Source organism: Chroicocephalus ridibundus, chromosome 1 (assembly GCF_963924245.1).
Source record: "Chroicocephalus ridibundus chromosome 1, bChrRid1.1, whole genome shotgun sequence".
NCBI classification, from domain to species: Eukaryota; Metazoa; Chordata; class Aves; order Charadriiformes; family Laridae; genus Chroicocephalus; species Chroicocephalus ridibundus.
Genome location: NC_086284.1, coordinates 58,553,594 through 58,575,996, shown reverse-complemented (window position 1 = coordinate 58,575,996; position 22,403 = coordinate 58,553,594). Strand labels below are relative to the sequence as shown.

The 22,403-nt window shown below is 37.4% G+C and overlaps 1 protein-coding gene and 1 non-coding gene across 2 annotated transcripts in view; one reads left to right on the top strand and one right to left on the bottom strand.

Moving 5' to 3' along the window:
• GPC6 (glypican 6) overlaps positions 1–22,403 on the bottom strand; it is a 777,821-nt gene that overhangs the window by 207,928 nt on the left and 547,490 nt on the right. The gene's annotated exons all lie outside the window — the stretch shown is intronic.
• On the top strand, positions 12,225–12,413 carry LOC134510491 (U2 spliceosomal RNA). The gene has a single exon (XR_010069629.1). It is a non-coding gene; the product is annotated as a U2 spliceosomal RNA (small nuclear RNA).

Below are 22,403 nucleotides of genomic sequence, written 5' to 3'. Positions count from 1 at the left end.
CCAGAGCCATGACAAAAGGCTAGAGGTTCCTCAGTGATTTCAAAATTCCTGGGTAGAAGAGTGTAAAGCAATGGCACTCCTTTCACTCATTCTGTTGGTTTATGAATAAATGCAACATTTCTAATATGAATTTGAAGGGATTAAGCTGTTTTTCTATATTCATGGTGACTTGTGCAGAGAGCATGAATCTGACTTTGCACTATAACAGTACTTGCTAAACTGACTCATGTGGTTTGTATTGTCAGGATTGTCCTAAAATGGCACTTCTTTTTCTCTGGAATGTCTTTCTTCCTTTTTGATGCTAAATCACTGATACTTAGAGAACTATGTAGAACATACTCTTTACGTTGGACATTTTTACATGAAAATGGCTCTGCTCAGAGTTATAGCAGATGCTTCTGAGTATGCTCAGAGGTGATTTTTGCCTTGGTTTCCTAGGGAAATGCACTTGCACAGCGCTGATGGTCTGTGTGAAGGTATATTTATCCATCCTTTTCCAATAGCTTTTGAACCTGCCAGCCAATTTCAACCAAATTTGACTGAAGACTTCAGGCCTCAGTACTTCCAGATCCTACAAGTTTTTTGAAAACAGAGAGTTGGGAGAAGAAAAGGAGAGGGGCTCTATTACTGTCTTTATCAAGGAAAAAGCTGAAGCACGAGGTCAGTTCCTCACAGATATCAAAGAATTCACGTGGAGGAATGATGCTATGAATGATCCATGGGTTAAAAAAAAACCACTAGGTGGTACTTTCACCTTATTAAACAGCAGAAAATTCAAATAAAAGGTACAAACCCAAGGAACGCAGGACTTCATTATTTCCATTGCTCAGAACTACTTTCTTGAGTCACTTTTTTACCTTTATAACTCCATACCTAGAACAGGCCCATTTTTACAAAAATATTAGCACCAAACATGGGACATAAGCAATATTTGTGTACTTATGGTCAACAACGGAACCTTCAAAATTACTTTGAAATTGTTGCTTAAAGCTAGAGATATTTCTATCTGTGGGCACTTTTATCAGCAAATTTCCTTTCATGCCTATAATTATGCTTCTTCCCAGACCCATAAGTCTTCTCAATGCATAGTTGTCAGCACCTAGTTGACCCCTAAGTTCAGCTGGAATCCACATGTTCTCCCATCCTTGCCTTCCCAAGCCTGCTGTGGTACTCGTGCTGACAGCACCTATACCTACAGGATCTTGACCTTGCACAAAAGCTTCCTGGAAATTTCCTTCTTGAAAGCACAGCTAGAGGACAAACGACACTCACAGTCTTTATATTATATTTATATCAATATCAATCAAATATAATAAATATTTATGTGAGTCTTATTTTTTCAGAAGTTTAGTCTGAGAGGTAACTAGCTAACATGCATTTCTCTGCCAGAGGTCCAGACCATATCCTCGATCTGCTAGGACATGACCCTAAAGGCCAGTCTAGAATATTTACTTACACTGGCACAGTGAATATTGAATTCTTGTTGATTACAGAGCAGCTTTAGCCAGAGGACTCCCAGTGAAGTAGTCAGGACAAATTCTTACCACTTACTTGGTAGTAATAATTCTTACCACTCAAAAAGAATGAATGGGACCCAGGTGTCTCATGTCTTGTCTGAATATTTTAATACCCCCTGTACAAAATGGTGGCATCATCGACAGCGATTTACAAGAAAGGAAGGTGCCCTCCTTTTGTTAAGAGAGAAGCAACACAATTTTTAAGATAAGAGGACAATCTGTGACTCTAAGCAGAAAGCAGATGGAGAAAGTTCCTACGGAAGCCACTGACGTATCTATATCAGCCTCTGAAAAAGACCAACACAAGCAGCTCCTGGCTGATCAAGCTGGATGTTGCAGATCTCTGTTTCAGAAGATGTTATGCTGGCGAAATAAAATCCAAGCGCACTCTGAGGCCAAGTGGCAGGGTCTGGCTTACATCCACCCTGCTTACTGCTGTCACCTGCTGCTCCAAGCTGGATACATCCTATACTACTACCGACTACTTGGCATTACATCGCCTCTGGGTCCCACCTGGTGCCTGGGTGACTAAAATACATAATAATTATTTTGTGTGTTTAGTTTTCAGCTCAAAGTGTTTGAAATTACAGGAGGCAGTACTGCAGGCGATGGGAGTAAAAGGAAGCTAAATACAATAGCTGCATGTTCTGAAGTAAGGTTATGTTTAGGTAGGCTACACTTGGGTTAGCTTTGGGAAGAAGGGAGGGCTCCAAAACAAGACAGGGATCTTCACGCAGCTTTCTGGAGGCAGCCTCTGTCCTCCAAACAGCGCACAGGCACTGCATGGAGAGAGCCAGACGGAGAGGTCCAAAACTGATCTAGGAGGAGGGCTAACAATGAAGCGGTGACCTGAGCACATGACGAGTCCCGTTCTCAAGCTTGCTCCGTATTCCCCCGTCACTTAGCAGCACTGATGTACCTTTAGGTGACCAACCCTTCCCGATTGTGGCACAGTTACATTGAAGTAACTCAGGTGCTTTGGAAATCTGAAGGCTAGAAGTTAAATGCTGTGTGTCAGCAGTTAAGTGCCTTTGTGAATCTAGCCTCCAGTGAGCAGCCAAGTTTCAGTTCTCAGGTTCAGCTGTTTTTTCTGTACCTTTATTTTCAGAGAATGCAGTCAGGTCTTTTTCCTCTCTCAATACCAGCTGAAGTGTCTTTCGTGCAAAAAATAATCAAATTTTGCTCTAACATTCCGAAATCCTTTTAAAAAAACAAACATAAAAAATATTCAGCTTGGAGTGTAAGTATTTCAGAAAGCTATGAAAACGTGAAATATGGAGATTATCACAGGAAGTTGATTTTCAACCATCTATAATTGGCTTGCTACTTCTTGCTGCTGGCAAATTCTATGAAATGTATTTTCAAAGCCTACTTCTCATTCCCATCTTCAAAAAAAGGTATTCAGGGTCTCTCACACCTAATAATACTTTTCTGCAGACCAGTCAAAAAGGCACATATTCATTTCATTCAGAAATATTCAAAACCTGCTTTTGCTGAGGAGGGCTGATCCTCAGCTCAGGGGTTTCAGCGGTTTTTCTGTAACTAGCATTTGTGGATGGATATGGCTTGTTTTTTTTTTCTTTTTTCTTTTTTAAATACGTTGCAATTGACTATGCTAATCGCTGCATAAAAAATTTGCATAGACTTCAAGGTTTAGAAATAACTAGTCCTTATGTAAATCATATATTATAAATCAATCGGATCACACTGAATGACATAACTGGTAAAACTCGTATAGAGAAGTCAGTAATTATATCATGCTGTCACCCTCACTGACTAGGACATCTTCATTTTTGTATAACCCTACGTGGAATGCAGCACATCAGAAGAGTGCCTTTCTGAGCTTTGATTGAGCCTAGTAGCTGCAGGACATGTTACATTACTGCATTTTGTAATGCTTTCTGACAGCTTCAGCTTTATCTAAGTGCATGTTTTTGCATACATGCAAAAAAAATGAAAAGGAAAATTCATAAGGGCTTCATTACTGAGCACTTGTTTTCCCCCTTCAGAAATTCTAGGAGGAATATTATTTCATCTAGAAGACAGATTTTGCAATGGTGGACTTGCAAATATAAATAATTGAGGAGAGAACTTCTTTGGGTAAAAGCCATGAAATTGTACTCTCTTGTAACACTGCATTTGCAAGACTGCTTTGTTATGTATTTGACCTGTTTTTATAATCAAAAGCCTTGGTTTTGTCAGGTACACAAACATAAATCTTTTTTCCCCCTACAAAACATCAGACAAACTGATTAAACAACTGGTCACCTTTAGAAGGATCAAGCACACCGACATACAGTTTTCCTACTTATATTTATAGGAGATATCTTACTGAAGTAACAGGTGTAAAGTAGGGGCATTCTTCCAAAAGAACATTGAATGTACCCGAACTCACAGCAAAAAGCCAGGTGGTCTCAACCTGTCATTTCTTGGCATATAATAAAATCTGTCAAATATGAGCAAAATGAATCAAAACTGAGTGTCGTGCCAGGGACCACAACAGGGGACACAACTCCTTCCTACATTGCCTATGCACCCAAAGCGACTGATCCCATTTGGAACTACAGGGTCACTCCTGAGCCTGTAGACCTTGGGAGGAAACTGCCAGGAGGAATCAGTCAATTTCTAGAGAACTAGCCCAGGAAGCAGATACTCTTTTAAAATGCCTCTACACTAGAACAACCCATAGTCTGGGAAGGAGAAGAGGATTGCATTTTATTTCTCACCAGCTGTACAAATGTATTAACAACCAGGCTGCTGGATAAAAAGTGGAAAATTCTACTTCCTTCCCATTTGGTGTTCAAGAAGAGGTATCAAATGCTTTGCTTTATACAAGACGGTGAGGTGTATTCCTGCAACCCCTGTAAATGGTCCACAATTGGAGAGAGCTTTGAAATGAATCCCTGTCTTCAGCACTTGTGTGTTGGTTGTGGTGGTGCAGACACCCCTGGGCCACGTGTCAAGGTCAGGACCAGCCAACATTGTGTTCTTGTCTTGACTACAAGTGCAGTGGCTGAAACGATCTGGCACTTTCTTGGTTGCAATCAGGTACTTTCTTGTCCTAGTTACAAGTACAGTGAGTTAGGATGATTGCGCTCCCTAACCTGAAGCTCCTGTTACCCAGGAAACCCTGCTCTGAAAGGTACCAGAATTACCTGACAAGAATTGTGGCTAAAATGGAAAAATATGGACCAAAGTCAATTGTCTCACAATCCAACAAAAAGTGATCCTAAGTGAGACCCTTTTTGCTCTCCGGGATCACAGCAGACTGTGACCCAGTATCTCTCCCTGAGAGATCTCACAAGGATATCAAAGGGTAGATTTTGAAGATTAGATTTCCCGAGGATTTCAAAGGGTAGATTTTGTGAAGATTTCAGAGATCATCTGCTGACAAATGCCAGTGAAGGAAAAAGAGTGAGTAATTCACTGCTATTTGATTTTTCAAGGTTTCAAAGATCGTTTGGTAACAATAATTTACTACTTTTTGCAAAAGGAGAAAAATCTTAATTATATAGGTTAACCTGCATATTCTTTTGTGTGTGTTTGTGTGTGCGATTTGATTTAGGTAACTCTGTCATAAGTCTCATGTGAACCTTGCTGTTTTCGATTCTTTAGCTAAATCGCTGTGTTGCTTATAGTAAATTTTATTAAATTACTCTGATAATTGTCTGATGACTAAGTATTATTAAAAATCATGCAACCTAATCCTGTGTTAATAAAACTTAAATTGCTGCTACCTCAAAGTCATGCGGGCTCTTAAATCTACGTTTGTGACATTGGTTAAGTCACCCAGCTCCTGGCTTAGCAAGCTGATGTCGTGTGTCCTGCGCGGGCAGGACGTGCTGAGAAAACTGGGGCACTGACATCCTTAAGTCACTTTTTGGATCTCTGTGTAGTCCACCTATAACTTAATGATGCAGCTAAGTTTCCCAAGCATAATTTTGTTCATAGCCTAATTATCTCCAGAGTTTCAAATAGGACTAGGGCAATAATAATAAAATGCTTACGTACGTGACCAGGTCAGAGTTTGATCTTGAATACATTGGCATATCTCGACCAACTCCAAGAGAAATACAAACTCCACTAAGAGTAGCTGTCCTCCCAAATTCTTCCACCAAGAAATTAGTAAATGTGTGGACAACTCCATAGTCCGATTCTAGCACTTCCTGTCCAAAAATCTCTGAAGTATAATTCTAGTATTTCTATCCAAAATTATATTTAAAATCAAATGGAATGTAAGGATTAGAAGTTCATGCTTGTGATTTCAGAAGAAAAGGAAGAAGAAAAACTTTTAAGAATTGCTGATTATGGCATTCAACCTGCTAGAACGAAGGAAACTTTTCCTAATCACAAAAAAATAATTTCTGAACGCATGAAATAGGTGGAATGCCATTGTAACAGTGATGTAATTGGGATCAGACTGAGATGTATCCTGAAGGACACTTCACAGGGTACAATGGATTGCCACCAACTTTTTGATCCCTTTTCCTAAGAGGTACAGGTGCTTTTTTCTTTCCTTTCATCTTTAATTAGCTGCAGTACAAAGACTAAACTTCAGTCCAATCACTCACTGCTTTTCGTGATATATCTTTGACACTACCTTCTCACTCTGTTACAATTACTCCCTATTGATTTTTGCTGTTGTTTGTTTTTAATATTGGGGAAAGCGGGGAAAGCAGGTAAAGCTTAGTTGGCAATGGTGTTTTTCTGCCTTTTGCTCTTTCTTTGCTTCAGACAAGATTTGCTCGCTGTTGGATCCAAGTGATTAACTTTTCTCCTTCTCCAACGTTTGACTACTTTCATGAGCACTGTGTTACTGCTGATTTCATTTAATAATCTAGATACCAAGCAAGTTCTTTTCAGCAGATTTCGGCTGAAAATATGACTGCATGTATGTAATTAGAATTACATAGAAATAGTCATAAGATATTTGAATGCTTTATTGAAGTACTTCTCATTGTTTCAGTCAGGCTCGTAGATGCTAAGCTCTCAGGTCATTGCCTTTATAGCACAATATGATATAAAAATGGAAATACTGCATCAGCCATACTCAACTGTGAATTTATACTGTAGAAGGTCAATTTGAGAATACTTGCTTATATCAACCAAAAATCTAGTCTAATACTAACCTCCTGAAGATAAAAATAGCTATCTTTTTTAACAATTCATAGCATCCCAGATGACTGAAAGGCAGAATACCTGGTTTGAGTCCACAGCTTTGTACTGGTGTCTTTGACTTGGTGCTTGAATTATACCAAAATAAAAGTACAACACAGCAGCCTGAAAAACATCTACAAGATTCCCACAATTCTGGGATAGTCTATCTAGAGAATATGGTGAGATAGAACGTGGTAAATTTAATTTTAATATTTTTTTATCCAATAAAATATTTTTCAAGAGAATATACAATTTATGGTTCATTATGCTCATTAAACTGTTATAAACAGTTTCAGGGCAATATAGTTGAACTTTAGAAAAGTTTTATAATGTAAAAAAAGGAATCGCACATTTACTACATGATACAAACTGTACAGCATTAAGCACTTACCCCTCTGCAACTTAGAGGAACCACCTTATTGTCTTCTAAAAGAAGAGGAACATTTAGCTATTGTTCTTGTCTAACTGAGATGTCCTTTTCCATTATCTATGATTTTGAAATGGTGATAATTATGGCAACTGTATTTCTTTCCAATGCTTATTAAAATTTGAGGCTTTTTCCATACTTACTTGGTCATCTCAGTTTTTCTACAGTTGTGTTTCGGTATGCATATGATTTTGGAAGGTGGACAAATATCATTCCTTCATTTTACAGATGAAAAAAATGAAACATCACAAGCAATCTTAAGGGTATTTAGATAGATAGAATCCTAAAAGTATTGCACCAGAATTTTTCAACACTGTTCATAAGTATTTGACTAAGTTATCATAACATGTCATCCTGAAACTAGCTATAGGAAAATATGGGCTGCAAGTCTCTAAGTGGGTTGTACATCAGGGGGTTGTACGTCAAATAATAAATCATTGTTGGAGAGATGAATTGTGGAATTTCACAATTTCCCCACAGAAATCAAGGGCAAAGAACCACAAGGACAAAATGTTCAGATGTTTACATGGGTGAGACTGATCCTCTATTTACAGATGAAAAGAATAACTTCTCCCATTTTTAGGAAACTAGGAGAATTACTTATCAGATTATCTGAATACAGAAAGTCCAAATTTAGAAAACCACTTGAAAAGCTGCAGTCACAAGGATATTTTTTATAAAGTTATTTTTTTAATCTCTTGAATCAATTCTGAGTGTTAAAGCAAGGTTTTTTACAATTTAAGTTTTTACAAAAAACATGTTTGAATGCTCAGATGTAAATATTAAAATGTTCTTCTTAAATCCCATTTTACCTATCAATCAGGGGAATAATCAATTTCAAACAAATTGGTTGGAAAAATGCTGTTTGATTACAAATATGATTAAAAAGAGAAATTCTTAGACTGAAAATAGTGCAAGCTGAAAAAATGCTCCAGGATATGGGGGTTTATATCCCATGAGATATTATTATTGAGCTAAAAAATCTGCCCCGCAAATTTTCTGGAAAACATATTTATTTTTCTCATCTGTCATTAGAGTAAGCCCACATCAAACAGAATTTGAGGTATGGATTCCATCAGCTATTTTCCCAGCATATCAAAGGCAAAGCTAAGGTGAAAAACCTTTGAAATAATTTCTTCATTTCACTCCCAGGAGCTGAGAAAATTTCTGCTACACAGAAATAAGTAAGGAATCTCACAGCTTTTCAAACCCCACCATCTCATGTGGAACATAAACCTTAAGACACTCTCTCAATAAAAAGCAGTTCCTCTGCTTTCTTCCCAGAGAAAAAAACCCAGTGCATCTCACTTAAAGGGAAGCATGCTCATTTCTTCCAGCCTTGTGTAGAAATGTCTGTGGCCTCCACATAAGAGGGCCTTGGTTTAAGAGGAAAGCATGTGCTAAACTTTCCTGGGCTGAAAATAGAATAGGCCATGACTGGAAGCAACAGAGACAGAAACCCCCTAAAACTAGTTACTTCAAATAATTTGGGGAGCAAAAAGAAAATCCATAAAGTCCAGCATCTTAGAAGAGTTCCTTAGTATGATGTGCTGGACTAGACACCGATACCAAAATCTGACCTATGCTCCTTTACAAAACAGATTCATTTCAACCTAAAAACGGGCATCTAAAAGAGAGATGCTTATTGCTCTCTCTTGTGGTGCTCTACTGACTAATCCATGTGCAAATACCTTCTTGTGTACGTTTAAAGTTAAGCAAGATGAATCCATTGTTTTTTCCAATCAGAAAAGCAGGAAGATGTTACTGACCCATGATGTTCAGTTGCCTTGCGAAACAGTCAGAAAAAGTGCCAAGTTGAAAGAGGAATTAAGAAAGAATGGTGAGGAAAAAATGTCAGATTAGGCTCTGCATAATCAAGCAAAAGTGTCTTTGCACTCAGTAAGAGGAAAAAAAAAATGTTGCAGAGAAGTAGGTTAAGTATTGCCCAGATATAAATCAGAAATAGAAGGGGAGGTCCTTGATAATCTGGAAATCAAACCCCCAGATAAGCAGGAGGGAAAACTCTGAGAAAGGGTTGAGATAAAAACAGAGAAGAGCTGCCACAGCAGGAGATTGCGATCAAATCGAGCAGTTAGGCATGTTGTGCAGCAGTGCCTGGATAAGAAAATGATGTGAAGAACGGTCAAAGTCAGTCCTACTTACATACCCAAGAAGCTTGAAATGCAGGCTACATACCTGAGAGCAGTCTTGCTGACTGCCTATCTGTGATTCACAGTGCAAAACAGAAAAGCACCTGAGAAGAGATTCAGTTCTCTCAAACAGAGAGAGAAAGCAGCAAAACTGTTGTGATCGCTCCCAAGTGCTCACGAGTACTCACAAGTAAGCCTTGTTTGGTGCCCACTGACCTGTGAATTGTTTTACTGACTTAAAAAGGGCATGAAGCTCAGAGTGGCGCAGAGGGCTGTGGGATGTCTTAGCTGCGCGGTGTCAGCAAGAACATGCTAACCCTGATGAGAAAGAAATAAATGCATGCATAATATTGGCAGTCTTGGTCAATGATAAGTTACGCAATAATTTGAGGTGACAAGTGACAACAGATTGATCCAACATGTTCCCGCTGCTTGCTGCTCTAAGAGACATGGATGGGGTCATGATGTAAAAGACACTTTAAAGTTCATAGTAAGGTGATCACTATCTGAATTTGTTGACAATGGCAATCTCCTAGACACAGCAAGTGAGGATATGGAGGTTCCTTACTGGTGCCTTCCTGCGTGACAGATGAATTGTCTGGGCTGCATATTGGCAGCAACTAAAAGGTAGGGACCGGGTGGACTAGGACTTAAAAGAGAGTATTCTACTAGAGAGAAATAAAATTGTAGGGATAGCAAAGCAGGCAACTCCAAGGTTGATAACTTTGTTTACTTGATAAGCTTCATTTTATTCCTACATTGAACATTTTTCAAATGGCTTGGAAGGGTAAACTGCCCTGGGCTATTTGGAAAAAAACCCAAAGGAATCTCCATAAAAACAAAACATGATTTTTCAAGTTCCCATATTCTTGGTCCTTCTCCAAGAAATCCAAAAGGCCGGATAACAGAGCATGTTGGTTTTTGAAAAGGGTTTTGAAAATCTGATTATTAGAAATATGCTGTCACAATTTGTCAGAGACAAAATGGGTACAAAAATACAGTCATCACTTCAGCAAGGAACACAAAGCCTGCTTTAAAGACTGAGTATTTGCTGAAGACCCTCCAGCCCAGTAGAAAGCAAGATGTTGGTTATCTGGGACACAACAGAATATAATGTTTTGCTTACGCTCCTGTTTCATATCATGATGTGAATGAAGCACAAGATGGAGTACAATAGACAGGACGGTAAAACAAACACTGTGTGGATCATCTGCAAATACAGAGATCAAAAGGCAACATCTTAAAACTATTTTCCTGACTTCTAAAATGAAGAAGGGTGTCAGATCTTTAAGGTATCCCAGCAAGGGTCTAGTCAGATATATTGCTGTGTTCTAATAATCAACCACAGGCTCCTCAATACAATACACAATGCTTGGTAATATATTCAGGGTAGCACGGAAGCAGAGGGATGCTTTATAAATAGCTCACCATCTATTTATAGGATCCATAAATGCCCACTGCATTATGTGGGCCCAAATCATGTGAGATTACCTTATAGCTCCATGTTAACGTTTCCTCTTTTATGGTCTTTCAGATGCTCTTGTTAGATTTTCACAAGGCTACTTATAAATATAAATACCATATATAAAATATTTAACAGATGCTCAAGTGCACCTTGGGATGATGACTATGGTCTGGAATGACCTGTTTATGGGATGTGTGCCTGCATTTCTGCTGAGTATTGCACTTGCAGTTTTTGGAACTGAATAGCAGAAAGTAAACTTGCATCTTCATCCCATCATTTAAGCATTATTGTATTTTATCTTAAATCACTTCCTGATAACTCCTTCTCTATAGACACAAAACGTAACAACAGAAGGGTCCTCACTACTGTCTGCATGTCTGACTTCCAAGTCACTATAAGAGAAACACAAGAAGGTGATTAAATTGAGAATAGTTAGGGGAACTAACGTCCCTACCGCAAGAACACAGATTCTTCTCAGTGTTTTGTCTCCCAGTTCTGTGCTAAAGAAAAACATGGTCCAAAGTACTAGCACTGCATGAGTATATGATATAAAGTCAAGTGTATCATTTCCCTGAGAATGTTTTGCTGGATCATATTAAAACAAACTAGTCCTAAGCTTTCGTCCTCCTTCACGCTTATATCCGCATAAACATATAAAACCTAAAATCGTATACAAATACACTAAAATTAGATGCATTGTCTTATTCCCTGATAGTTAACAGAGGAGTAAACTGCAGCAGCAAAATGCCTCTAATATACCTAGTGTTAAAAAATTATAGCTTAGGTGCTGTAATTTTCAGAAAATATCCTGATGGAAAGTAAGGATGTTGAGGCATTGGTTTGAAATGAACAAGTACCCAATGAAACAAAATTTGTTGAGTTTAAATTGATTACGTGTTCACACTTGCAGGAAGCAGATCAAAACCTACACTATAAAAATATGTCTGATAGTCAGATTTGCTTTTTGCTTTTATGTAGAGATAGACTAAATGGGATATTTAGTATTAAATCTTCGTTTAAACTACTGTGAATTTTAGGTTGATGTACAAAAGACAAGCAGAGTCTACACGCATATGAAAACATTCCTTTTAATATTTTCTTCTTCATAAATTCTCAGAAGGGAAGCTATTGTTTAATTTTTTTTTTTCTTTATCCAAAACTGAGCAAGAAAATGCATTCTGTATTGGATTGACTAGGACCTAAACAGCAACAGTTCTATAAATGTGAAAATTAAAAAGATATTAAACTGGGAAAAAAATACAGCCTAAGATTATTTTCTTTTCATCACACAATTTGCCATAGTAATTTAAAACCCAGCAATTTCAATTATCACTACAAACTACTGTAATTGTCTTGATTTACAGTTCTCACTTTTTCCAAGTGCAGAAATCACTCATTTATGTGTTAAGGTTTAGATCTGTCAACAGGCCTTGAAAGCACTGATCCTATATCATCCTCAGTGGGATGGAAGTGCTTTGCAGTGTGCACTGAAGCCCCTGTCCCAGATGCACACTTCCCAGCCGCTGGCTAAGATCAAGTGCATCATCTTTTCTTATCACTTTAATATCTGATACATCCTCAGCTTGAAGATTTTATATTAAATGGATTTGGAGGGCACGGGAAGGAGCAACCGCTTCCTCCATCCACCCCATGCTTCAACTTGAAACTGCAGTGCTTCCAGGTACCGTGGCCTCATCGTGACTGCGTGTCAAGCTGGGGAGGGCTCCCCCATCATGCCAGGTTCTCCTGTAACAAAGTGAAAGATGTTCTATATCTTGGTAAATAAGACGTCCTTGCTAGATGGCTAGATGGCACAACCCCCATTCATGTTGAACCTGAAAGGACCACACAGATTGGACTGAATGACAATTTGACCCGTGTGTCCCAGTGGTAAATGACTAAAATTACTGCCAGCTAAATTGGAAAATCCAGTAAAAGTAAAATACAGCACTATGTAATGTCTACCTGGTGGTAAATTTGTATTTAAGTTATTTCATTGCCATTTGTCTTTATCTGATTAAGCCACCTGATTTATAAAACATGCTGCAATACAATTTATATACAGCAATATAATCCACCTAGTGTCTGGTTTCCAGAACCACAAGGATAAACATGCTCAAACCGTAAAGGCACTCTGCATGCCAGATATCCATTTATAATACCTGCTGAAAGATGTCTCATCATTACCATCTCCGGTATGGATGAACTGTCAGCTCCACTACCACAACCTCTTTCCAAACCCTTTAAAAGTAAGGAAAGTCTCAGTCATGTCGAAAACACAAAGGTATTTCACACATAGGGAGAGATTTCCTCATCAATGCAGTAATATCATTCACCTTCAATGAAGAAGAAACAGGTAAATCACTGTGAAATTAGCACTACAGTAAACATTTGACAGAGAGGCCAAATTTTCCAGTGTCCTTGATAGTGCCCTTTATATGTAAAGGTGGATATTGGAACAGATTCTGAACGTGACAACTTTGGTCCAGGTACCACAAACCATCGCAAAAAAGTACAATTTCACTGTGCCTGTCCATTCAGCAAAGAGTACATAATTTCCAACAGTACTTCTAGAAATAAATGTCTTAAGTAAAATATTAGTTCTTAAAGATCTATGTCTTATAAGGCTGCTGAAACTGTTCGGATGAAAAATTAGAGGGTAGAAGATACCTGGTTTTCTTTCTTAAACAGCAGAGGAGTGAACGGAATAGATGCTGCACTGACAACTACCAAGGTTCAAGTTTTTATTTACATGGGCAAATGTAGTGAGGTTCAAAGCTGTGCAAGGTCTCCTGGACATCCCATCCACTGCCTGGATTTAAAGGATTTCTTCCAGAGCAAGAGAAAGAGTAAATTTGCTTATGCTTACTTGACTTTCAGAATCCCTACACAAGATACTTTAACTATAACAGCCAATTAAAGCCAACAATAGCTGGATTCTGCAGCATGAGTGTCTCTGGCCCAAGAAGCAAACTGGGATTACCTGCTGATTCACCATATCAGTAAAATGCCATTTGATGGGTGGCCTCAAAATTAATTACTGAGGTCAGTTTCAACAGGGTACGTGCAGTTTGCTCCTCTCTCATCAAAAGGCAGTTTTCCAATTCACAGAGAAAAATCATCATACAAAAGTAGTCATTTTTCACTGTCATTGCTTATTTTACATCTAATTTCGACACCACCACTCTGCATCTCAATCCACAGTCCCACAAACCTATACCATGGATAGCCCACAGACAAATAATCACATTAAATAAACTGAGATTTGTCAAAAGTTTTGTTTGATGGACATCGTTCTACTATCTCAATGGACCTTAAATAAGTGAAATTAAAAAAGAAACAGGCTAAAGAAAAAGAAACATGAACTTCATTAGTTTTTAGATCTTATAAAACAATACTTAAAACGAGAAGCATGGGGAAGGAATGGTTGCTATTAGTTGAAAGGCTAAACATTCTTTCTGACTTAGTCTAGCAAGCGTAAAATTTATTTCTAGTCACAGAATCAGAGAATCAGTTAGGTTGGAAAAGACCCTTGACATCTATGTAAAAATACAGTATACAAGACAAAAAAAGAGGCTGTGGAGATGAAGCTCTTATAAATACGGTGGGTTACAGAGGATCAAATTGAACTCTGAAGACTGGTTTTACTTGTTACTCCAATCAAAAAAAAAAGTTAAATTTACTCCCTCTATTTAATTAACTGGAATCTAAATCTCTCATCAACTTTTGATGAAACTTGAGTTCCACTGAGCTGTGATTTTTCCCTCAATAAAATTATTATTTATTTAAGATTCTTGTCCTGAGCAAGACTGTTTGCACTGTGCTATGTATTATACAAGCACAGAATTAGATGCTTTCATGTTCAAAAAGACAAACATAATCCTGCATTTAAAATGTGAATTCTGCCCATTTTTACATATAATTTTTCAGGCAATAGCATTGTCTGAAATGTACTGAAATATACATATAATGATAACCAGTCACATTTTCTTAATTGTTGAGTCTTCAAATCTGTGTAATTCGACAACATGTGGGGCTTGGTCCACAAGACAAATTAAACCTGAATTAATGGTAACTTCTTATTAGTCACAAATTTAACAATAGATCTGATTCAGAATCAAGAGAATCAAGGATATAATAGGGAAACAATGTAATTTTGGTTGTTCAGTGAATGTTGGTATAGTTGTATAGATGCTTGAGCTTTCCTAACAGACTTCTGTAGCAATGCCCTTGGTGTTGTATCCTAAGTCCCAATAAAGCACTTATTAACTTCTTGTTGGTCGCAATTAAGTTACTTGCTTTAGTATAAGTAGTAACTTTAGAGTCTACTTCTAGAGATAGTGAAAAAAAGTTTTTTAAACCACTGAAGAAGAGCAGGAAAACCATTCCAACTTTGATTTGTTTGAATGAAATTTGGAGAAATTTTGATCTGAATATCTTCAGAGGTTTCAAGACATGTTTCCTGTACTCAGAATTATTTGAGAACGCAGACTATCCTGAATGGAAGAATGAAAACATTTGCTTGCTTGCTTTTTGTGGGAAAAATGACAGCATGTGAAGTATAATAAATAAAAAATTTCTGGAGTGCTGATTGCCATTCCCTACTCACTTATTAACACAAAAGAAAAGTGAAAGACGGAGCTGCAGACATCAAAATCGAGTGCAGTCTATTCTGGGAACCGTTTATAGCGTAAGTAAAAGTGTAATTAAATAATGACTTCATTTCAGCAGGATCCCATGATAAGAATCAATAGTCAGGCCACTGATCTTGCATTAATTTGCCCTTACATCGTCACTAAATCTTGTCACAGACACACTTTCAAGACACCCTGAATTAACCTTGACTATAACCTTGGCTTTAAAATAGAAACTTTTTTTTTCTTCCCCACTCCAAAGGCTTCAATGGCTGCTTTCTGGGATTAATCATATTCAGCAGAATTCCGATATACAAGACATGATCTTCAGTTCTAAAATGTGTAACAGGTGTAACAATCCTTGCCCAAAAATGTCTTCCACAACATAACGAAAACTGTTACATGTTTAACTTATCTGAGCCTTTGCTGAAAACCAGTTCTCTTTTACTTTAAGCCTTGCATAATCCTTGGAAGTAAACACTGCATTTTGATCTCAGTCATAAAGCCAAAAATGTGTTAGAAACAACAACACACAAAGAAAACAAACAGAACATGACTAAAGTGCTGCAATACTATTTATAAGTTTTTGGGCCTACTGTTGATGTCTATCTTTTTTTTTTTTTTTTTCATGTGCAAAGAACCTTCTGATCTTCTGCAAGCTGATGATCAGCACCCGCAATATATTTTCATTTTGCCTGGGTTGTATTTGCTGGCATATACTTTGTGCTCCTGCAAATACAAAAGTCTCCCTGCTCCTCACGCCTCTTTACAGATTTACTAAAAAATGAATTGCTTCAGAATTTTTTTTGGATACTATTTTACTGCTTTCAAACCATGTGAATGCAAACTTAAAGCAGCTCCCCATCCAGACTGATAGACCTGGATTTATGGAGAGATGGTATTTTCACTTCAGGGTTTGTTAAGAAATGAGAAGCCACAATGAATCTTTACTGTTCTGGAAATACAAAATGTGCTCTTTCAATCCTGTCTAAAGATTTCATATTATGTAATTTCTTCTCTGGTGATACTTCGTTAAGTTGCACAGAAAACTCATTATCCTCCCTCTCCAAAAAAGTCAATACAATAACGGAATCTTTTTTAGTAAAGGGACCTGTTTCAGATGCTTTTCCTTCCTGGAGACTTAGAAGCACTCTGGCCTTCGGAGCGCAATGTGCCCACACCTTCTGCTCGGTCTGAGGTCCATGGAGGGCCCTGACCTACATATTATAGCCTATCGCCAGCCTGTATCTATGTGTTATGAAACATGGAAGCGCAAAACATGTTGATGTAATTTTTCACATCATAATACCGATAGCAAGGAACTCAGTTATGAGGAGCAAAAGGAAGTTTAGTATCTCGTATGTTTAGGCTTCCTTCTTGAGCTTTTTTTCATGGCATTTTTATCTTGTAATATATTGTCCTACTGTTTCAGGCAGTATAAATACCAGTATAAATAAATGAAGGAACAGCATTTATTAAGACACTCAAGAACTTGGTGATACTCAGGTATTCCTAGCCATGACCGCTCCAGGGTGCACCGTTGTGTTGACACCCAACACCCACAGTATCTCACACAAGCCAATGTCATACTAACCATTACACGCCAGTCTGTTTTATTTTGCGCAGTTTCCCAATACTCGTTCATTTCATTTTCTAAATTTAAACCTGCAAAACTAAGCAAGTAGGCACTCAGCTGGCCAGGTTCCACTGAATACTCCAACTGACACAGAGTCCTAAGGGCATATGAACAAGTTTTTGAAAGGCTATGTTTCATCCAGCATAATTTACATTTTTAATACAATCTTCTAATTAGTAGTACTACATTCCTTCTTAACCATTTCTTTTGCTTTCCTGTATTCAAGGACACTCAGATACAAGAGGAGGTGACAGCTTAATAAGAAACTGGTACAAAATACACAACCTCCCTCTTCTGAATGTGTTTTTAGACAAGTCACTGCCATACAGATCTGCTTTTATTTCTGTCTTAATCTTCATGCATATAGATTAATGCCTGGTTTTGTCTGACCAAAGAAAAGATTTATCCTTGTTACTTAACTGGACAATGCTTCTATAAAATTCAGTTTTAGAGTTTTAATAAAAGCATGATAGTGAGTAGTAAAGCTTAATCTACTCTACAGTATTATTTAACATCCATATAAAAAAAACTGAGAGAGCTGTTGGGAGAGTTTGAGCTGACAAGGAAGCATTACATGTGCTTTGTCCATTCTCTTATTGCCAAGCATCCAAACATAAAAGGACCATTTTCCAGCACTCTCGGTACTTAGCTGACATTAGCTTCTTGTATTAGCCCAGAGAGGGCAACTAAACAAAGCAAACCCAAGTAACATTGACATGATGTTGATAAGCTACTGCTTGCCATTTCGTCTTCACAGCAGTCAGGGTATCCAGTAGCACCAAGGAGAATCAAGCAAGAACAAAATAGATTTATTGCCACTGGTGAGTGACCACAAGGGTGTTCCAAAAGGTGCATCATACCCCATTTTCTTTTTGGTTTTGATGTTATTATATCGTAGAGAAGATACAGCCTGGGGTTCTACTTGCACACAGGAGGAGCTAAGAGTTAAAGAAAAAAAATATTCCATGTTCCATACTGGAAAACTAACTACATTTTTTTTCCTGGAAGCTAATGAGACAAAGCTAATATCTGCTTGTCCTTCATCCCATAATACACTTATTACCAAACCAGTATTCAAATTACAGTCACATCTTATTAGACAACAGATGGTCTTATCTAAATTGGTTGGTTAATTCAGGTTCACGATTTCTTATTAATAAAGTCACAACAATGAATCAAGCCTTCTTAGACCTCTTCACGAAGCCAGCCATGTCTTGCAGTTAATGACTGCTATTCAGCAAGAAGCAAGAAATTTATGGAAAAGACCATTTGTATAATATGTGTTACTGCAGACCATTATAAATCTTCGTTATTGTCTCCTGTAAGTGCATTTCTCCTATCACTGATAGGTGCCAGAGTCTCTTTTCCCACCGTTATGTACACACTAACTCCATAAAAAGTAAATGAAGATAATCTTAATAGAAAAATCCATGAGATTTACGTGACATTCAACTTTAATTTTAGAGACAAGATTTATTCTCCCAAATGAGATTTCATGTCAGACAAGATTTTCTAAACATATAATAATTCTTCTGATATAAACTTTCAGCTGGTAAAAGATTTTCTGAAAGATGAACAGCAGAAACCTGGCTACAAGAACTTCCTGATTACCATATATGGAAATATACATTCTCTCTTTGCTACATGCTTTTCATTTTCATCCAAGCGTTTATGTGGAATTCAGCACTATAACTTCTGCCTCACAAACTCTAAATTAAAATTCACTCCGTTATCTCCATTATCCTAATTCTGCAGATACAAAAGTGAACTGCTCACTGAAGACAATACACTGTAAGTCTGCCCTTTTTCAGGAAACATTAAGGGAGGGCTTGATTTTCAGTGACTGAAAATCTTCCCCTCCTGCAACGCCTTTTTGCGTGTGGCCTGAAGATCAGGTTCACAGAAATAAATACACCGCTCTTTTCACAGGGCTTACGTACCTCTGGGTTTCCTTACAAGAGCTAGAGCTCTCTTGATAGCCAACGTGCAGTTACAATGCCTGGAAGCTATGTAATGAGAGGTTTCCCTCTGAAGAAAATGCAGTGGCTGTATAAGCAGGCTAACCCATCACAGCAGCAGATTTTGAAAAGCTGCAAGGCCATGACAGAAAACCTAGGGCAAACTCTGCCAGACGTTGAAATGCCCGAAATGCACAGCTGTCTCACCTTGCACACAGCTGGCAGCGATTGATTTGCTCTAGGTTTATGACATGAATTTGATGACCACGCTCAAACAGGAAGATTAGCAATAAGGCTGGACTTTTCACACCTGCAGTGAAAAATGAGGCTAGTTCTTAATACAAGTCAATATTCTATTTGCACTTAGGGAGATCGCTGAGACTGAAGCTGTTGTGCTCAAAGAAATCTGCCCCAGTCGAGGTGTCTCTGTGGCAGAGTCATCAGACAGTCTGCTTTGGTGGCAACAGACCACTGTTTTGAGTGAGCCCTTTTTCTAGGATTGGCATGAACTATTGCTGAAAGCTTGAGGTTGAGCACAGATAGAAGTTAATACCAAGAATGGCAATGCAACCGAAGTCTTCATTAGGTATGGAAGCTAAAAGACATGTGACTGAAATCACACCTTCAACATCTAGTAATATTTCTTGATTCAGAGATAATCAACCTAGAAACCATTGCAAAAATAGTTGAGGAATCCTAACAGAAGAATTAGAAAAAAACCTAATAGTTGACCCACCCAGCCCTTTCATGGGTTAGAAGTATTAGATTCCCAAGTGACAATACCTTCCAAGCCATTAAACTAACAGCTATACTATACACATCTCGATTTGAAAATTCACCTAAGCTCTTAAAAAAGACCTATGAAGATAAATAATTAAAGCAGAAGAAGTCCCTCCTGAGTCAGAGGGGAATAGCTCCTCAGTATTGAATAAAGCAGTCCTGTTGTTTCTTAAAGTCACGAAGATGCCTTTTCTCATACGCGTTCTAACCACCTACCCTCCTCCCCCCCATCCCTCACCTTTTTTTCTTTTGTGTGTGCTGACTGCTATTTTTCATTGATATCATGATTTATTTCCATCAGATTTTAGAAGCGAAGACGTCCCGTGCAGGAAAGGAAAAGGAATTTTGAACCCACATGGTGCAATTTTTCATTTACATTAGACAATGCATATGACACCTCATAAAGAAGATAAAAAGGCGTATCTCTGTTGAAGTGAAATACATTTATATTTCAAAGAAGTGAAAAGGGATTTGCAAATTTTGAGCTTTGTCTGAAGAGCGTTACTGTATATATTTAGTTCATCTCATTTAACAGGCCTAATTTCTTTGAATATTTTGGCACGATAACAGTTTCCCTCTAGTGTTATTTAATTTAAATTTGATTTTCTTTAAACTTGATGCCAAGTTTTGTGCTTTTTTTATTATCGTTTGTAAATGATGAGCACAAGGTGGGTGTTAAGAGAAACAGGTGATAAATTACAAGCAATCCATAAAATTACAATTCTTAATTTATATGAAAAAATCAGGTAGGTATGTGGGCCAAGGTTTAAAAAAACCACCCAACTAAGAATCTGTAACAAAGTTGAGTCTTTGGGTAATTTCAGAACAACCAAGCATCTAACAAATCCCGCTAACTTGCATGGGAGAGACTGTCCGCTCAGCCTTTCTGAAAACTAGGTGGTTAAAATTAAGAATCTAAATACGGCGTTAAGACCTTATCATCAGGCTCTTATAATGAAACAAACAAACAAACAAACTAGAGAAGAAAAAAATTTCCAGTGAGTAATTTTTATCCATTGAAAAATAAATTTATATGCTTTATAAAATTTTGAAATAGGTCTATTATTTAAAGATGCAAGAAAATCACAACAAAGAACAACAATACATAAAATCTCCTCTAGCCAACTGAGAAAACATTCAACAAAAGTATCACATAAAGTTAGAGAAAGAGGAAGACCACTTCAGTCTAAAGATATATCTGGTGCTTTATGCTGTAAGTGTACAATGCCTAGTGCAATAGGCAAATGTAACCTTAACAGAGTCAACTGCCTTGAAAGCTTTTATGCTTTTAGAGTGCAATGAACTGTAATATAATAGAGGCTACTATAATGCACAAAGGCAAAGTGTTTTTGAGAGTGATATAACCACTTGTGATGCCACAAATTTCATAAAAATTCCCTGAAAAAGGAAAGAAATAAAGCAGTAGAAGAAATGATTGCATATGTAGGAGGTAAGTGATCAATGACAATAGCATGGGAATGAAACAAGAAGTAAAAAAATTGCTTGCAGAGAAGTGAAACTGTTATATAGTTGTAGGGGTGAGTAGTTTGGCTGCAGTGTGTGCAGACTTACACACTTAGCTGTTTTTGTCTAGAACGTCTTTCATTTATCTTTGTCCAAATTAAAGAATCCTACCATCCCCATCCCGGTCCCTGAAGCCAAGAGGATCTCCTCTGAAAAGCCCTCTTCAAGTCCAGTAGCAGAACTGAAACTTCTGAATGCTCATTTGACAACTCTTTCCTTGCTGTTTTCACACATTCTGTGCATATATAAGAAGGTTTTGGGGTCTTGAATGGGGAAGTTAGTGCTTATTATGGTTTAAGGTAGTGGTAGGCCCATTAGGCACCAGAAAATGGACTAGGGAACAATTAAACATATAGAACTTGCCTCATGCTGCATGCATTTTTAGAATTATTTTCAAGCAGACCATCCAACTGTATCAAAATATTTTCCTGTCCACAAAGAAATTAAACCCAAATGCCAATATTAGTGCAAATAGCAGTCTTCGTAGTTTGAACCCACAGTATCTCCTACCAAGCATCTCTTTCTGTGTTTGCTTTGTCTCTTCACTTTTGTTACATTTTTGTTCCTGCAATTTGAAGGATTTGCTCATTCCTGCCAACGTCTTATGCAAAATAAACCACTTAATCAACTTTCTTAACTTCAAAGAATTCATTTTTTAACAGGCAATTTTTTTATATTAATATCGTTTTCATAAACTGAAATTCCATTTCATAATTCAGTACTGGAAGAATCTATGGTAACTCACTCAACACACATCTGTTGTTATTAATAGTCTGAGAACAAAATCAGGATGATTGATCCATGACAACAATTTTTTCCTCTCAAGATTTTGGCAGTTTTGTGTCTTTACAAGACTATGGGCTGAAAGGCAATTAATCTTCAAATACATGTTTGTCACTTTATATATGTCATACAGTAATCAAAATAATATTGAAAAACAAAATAAAAAGCCTCTGCCATCATTTCTCATTCTTTTCTTCTACCTTGAAGTTCTATGATATTATGGCCCTTCTTCTAAAAATGGAGACTTTAGAATAAAAGATGAAGTAATTCAATGAAATGAGGATCATTAAAATAATTAAAAATAAGGTAGCAATGTGAAAATAATATGGAATGAACTCTCTTTTTACCTTTAAGAGTTACAAAAGACTCGTA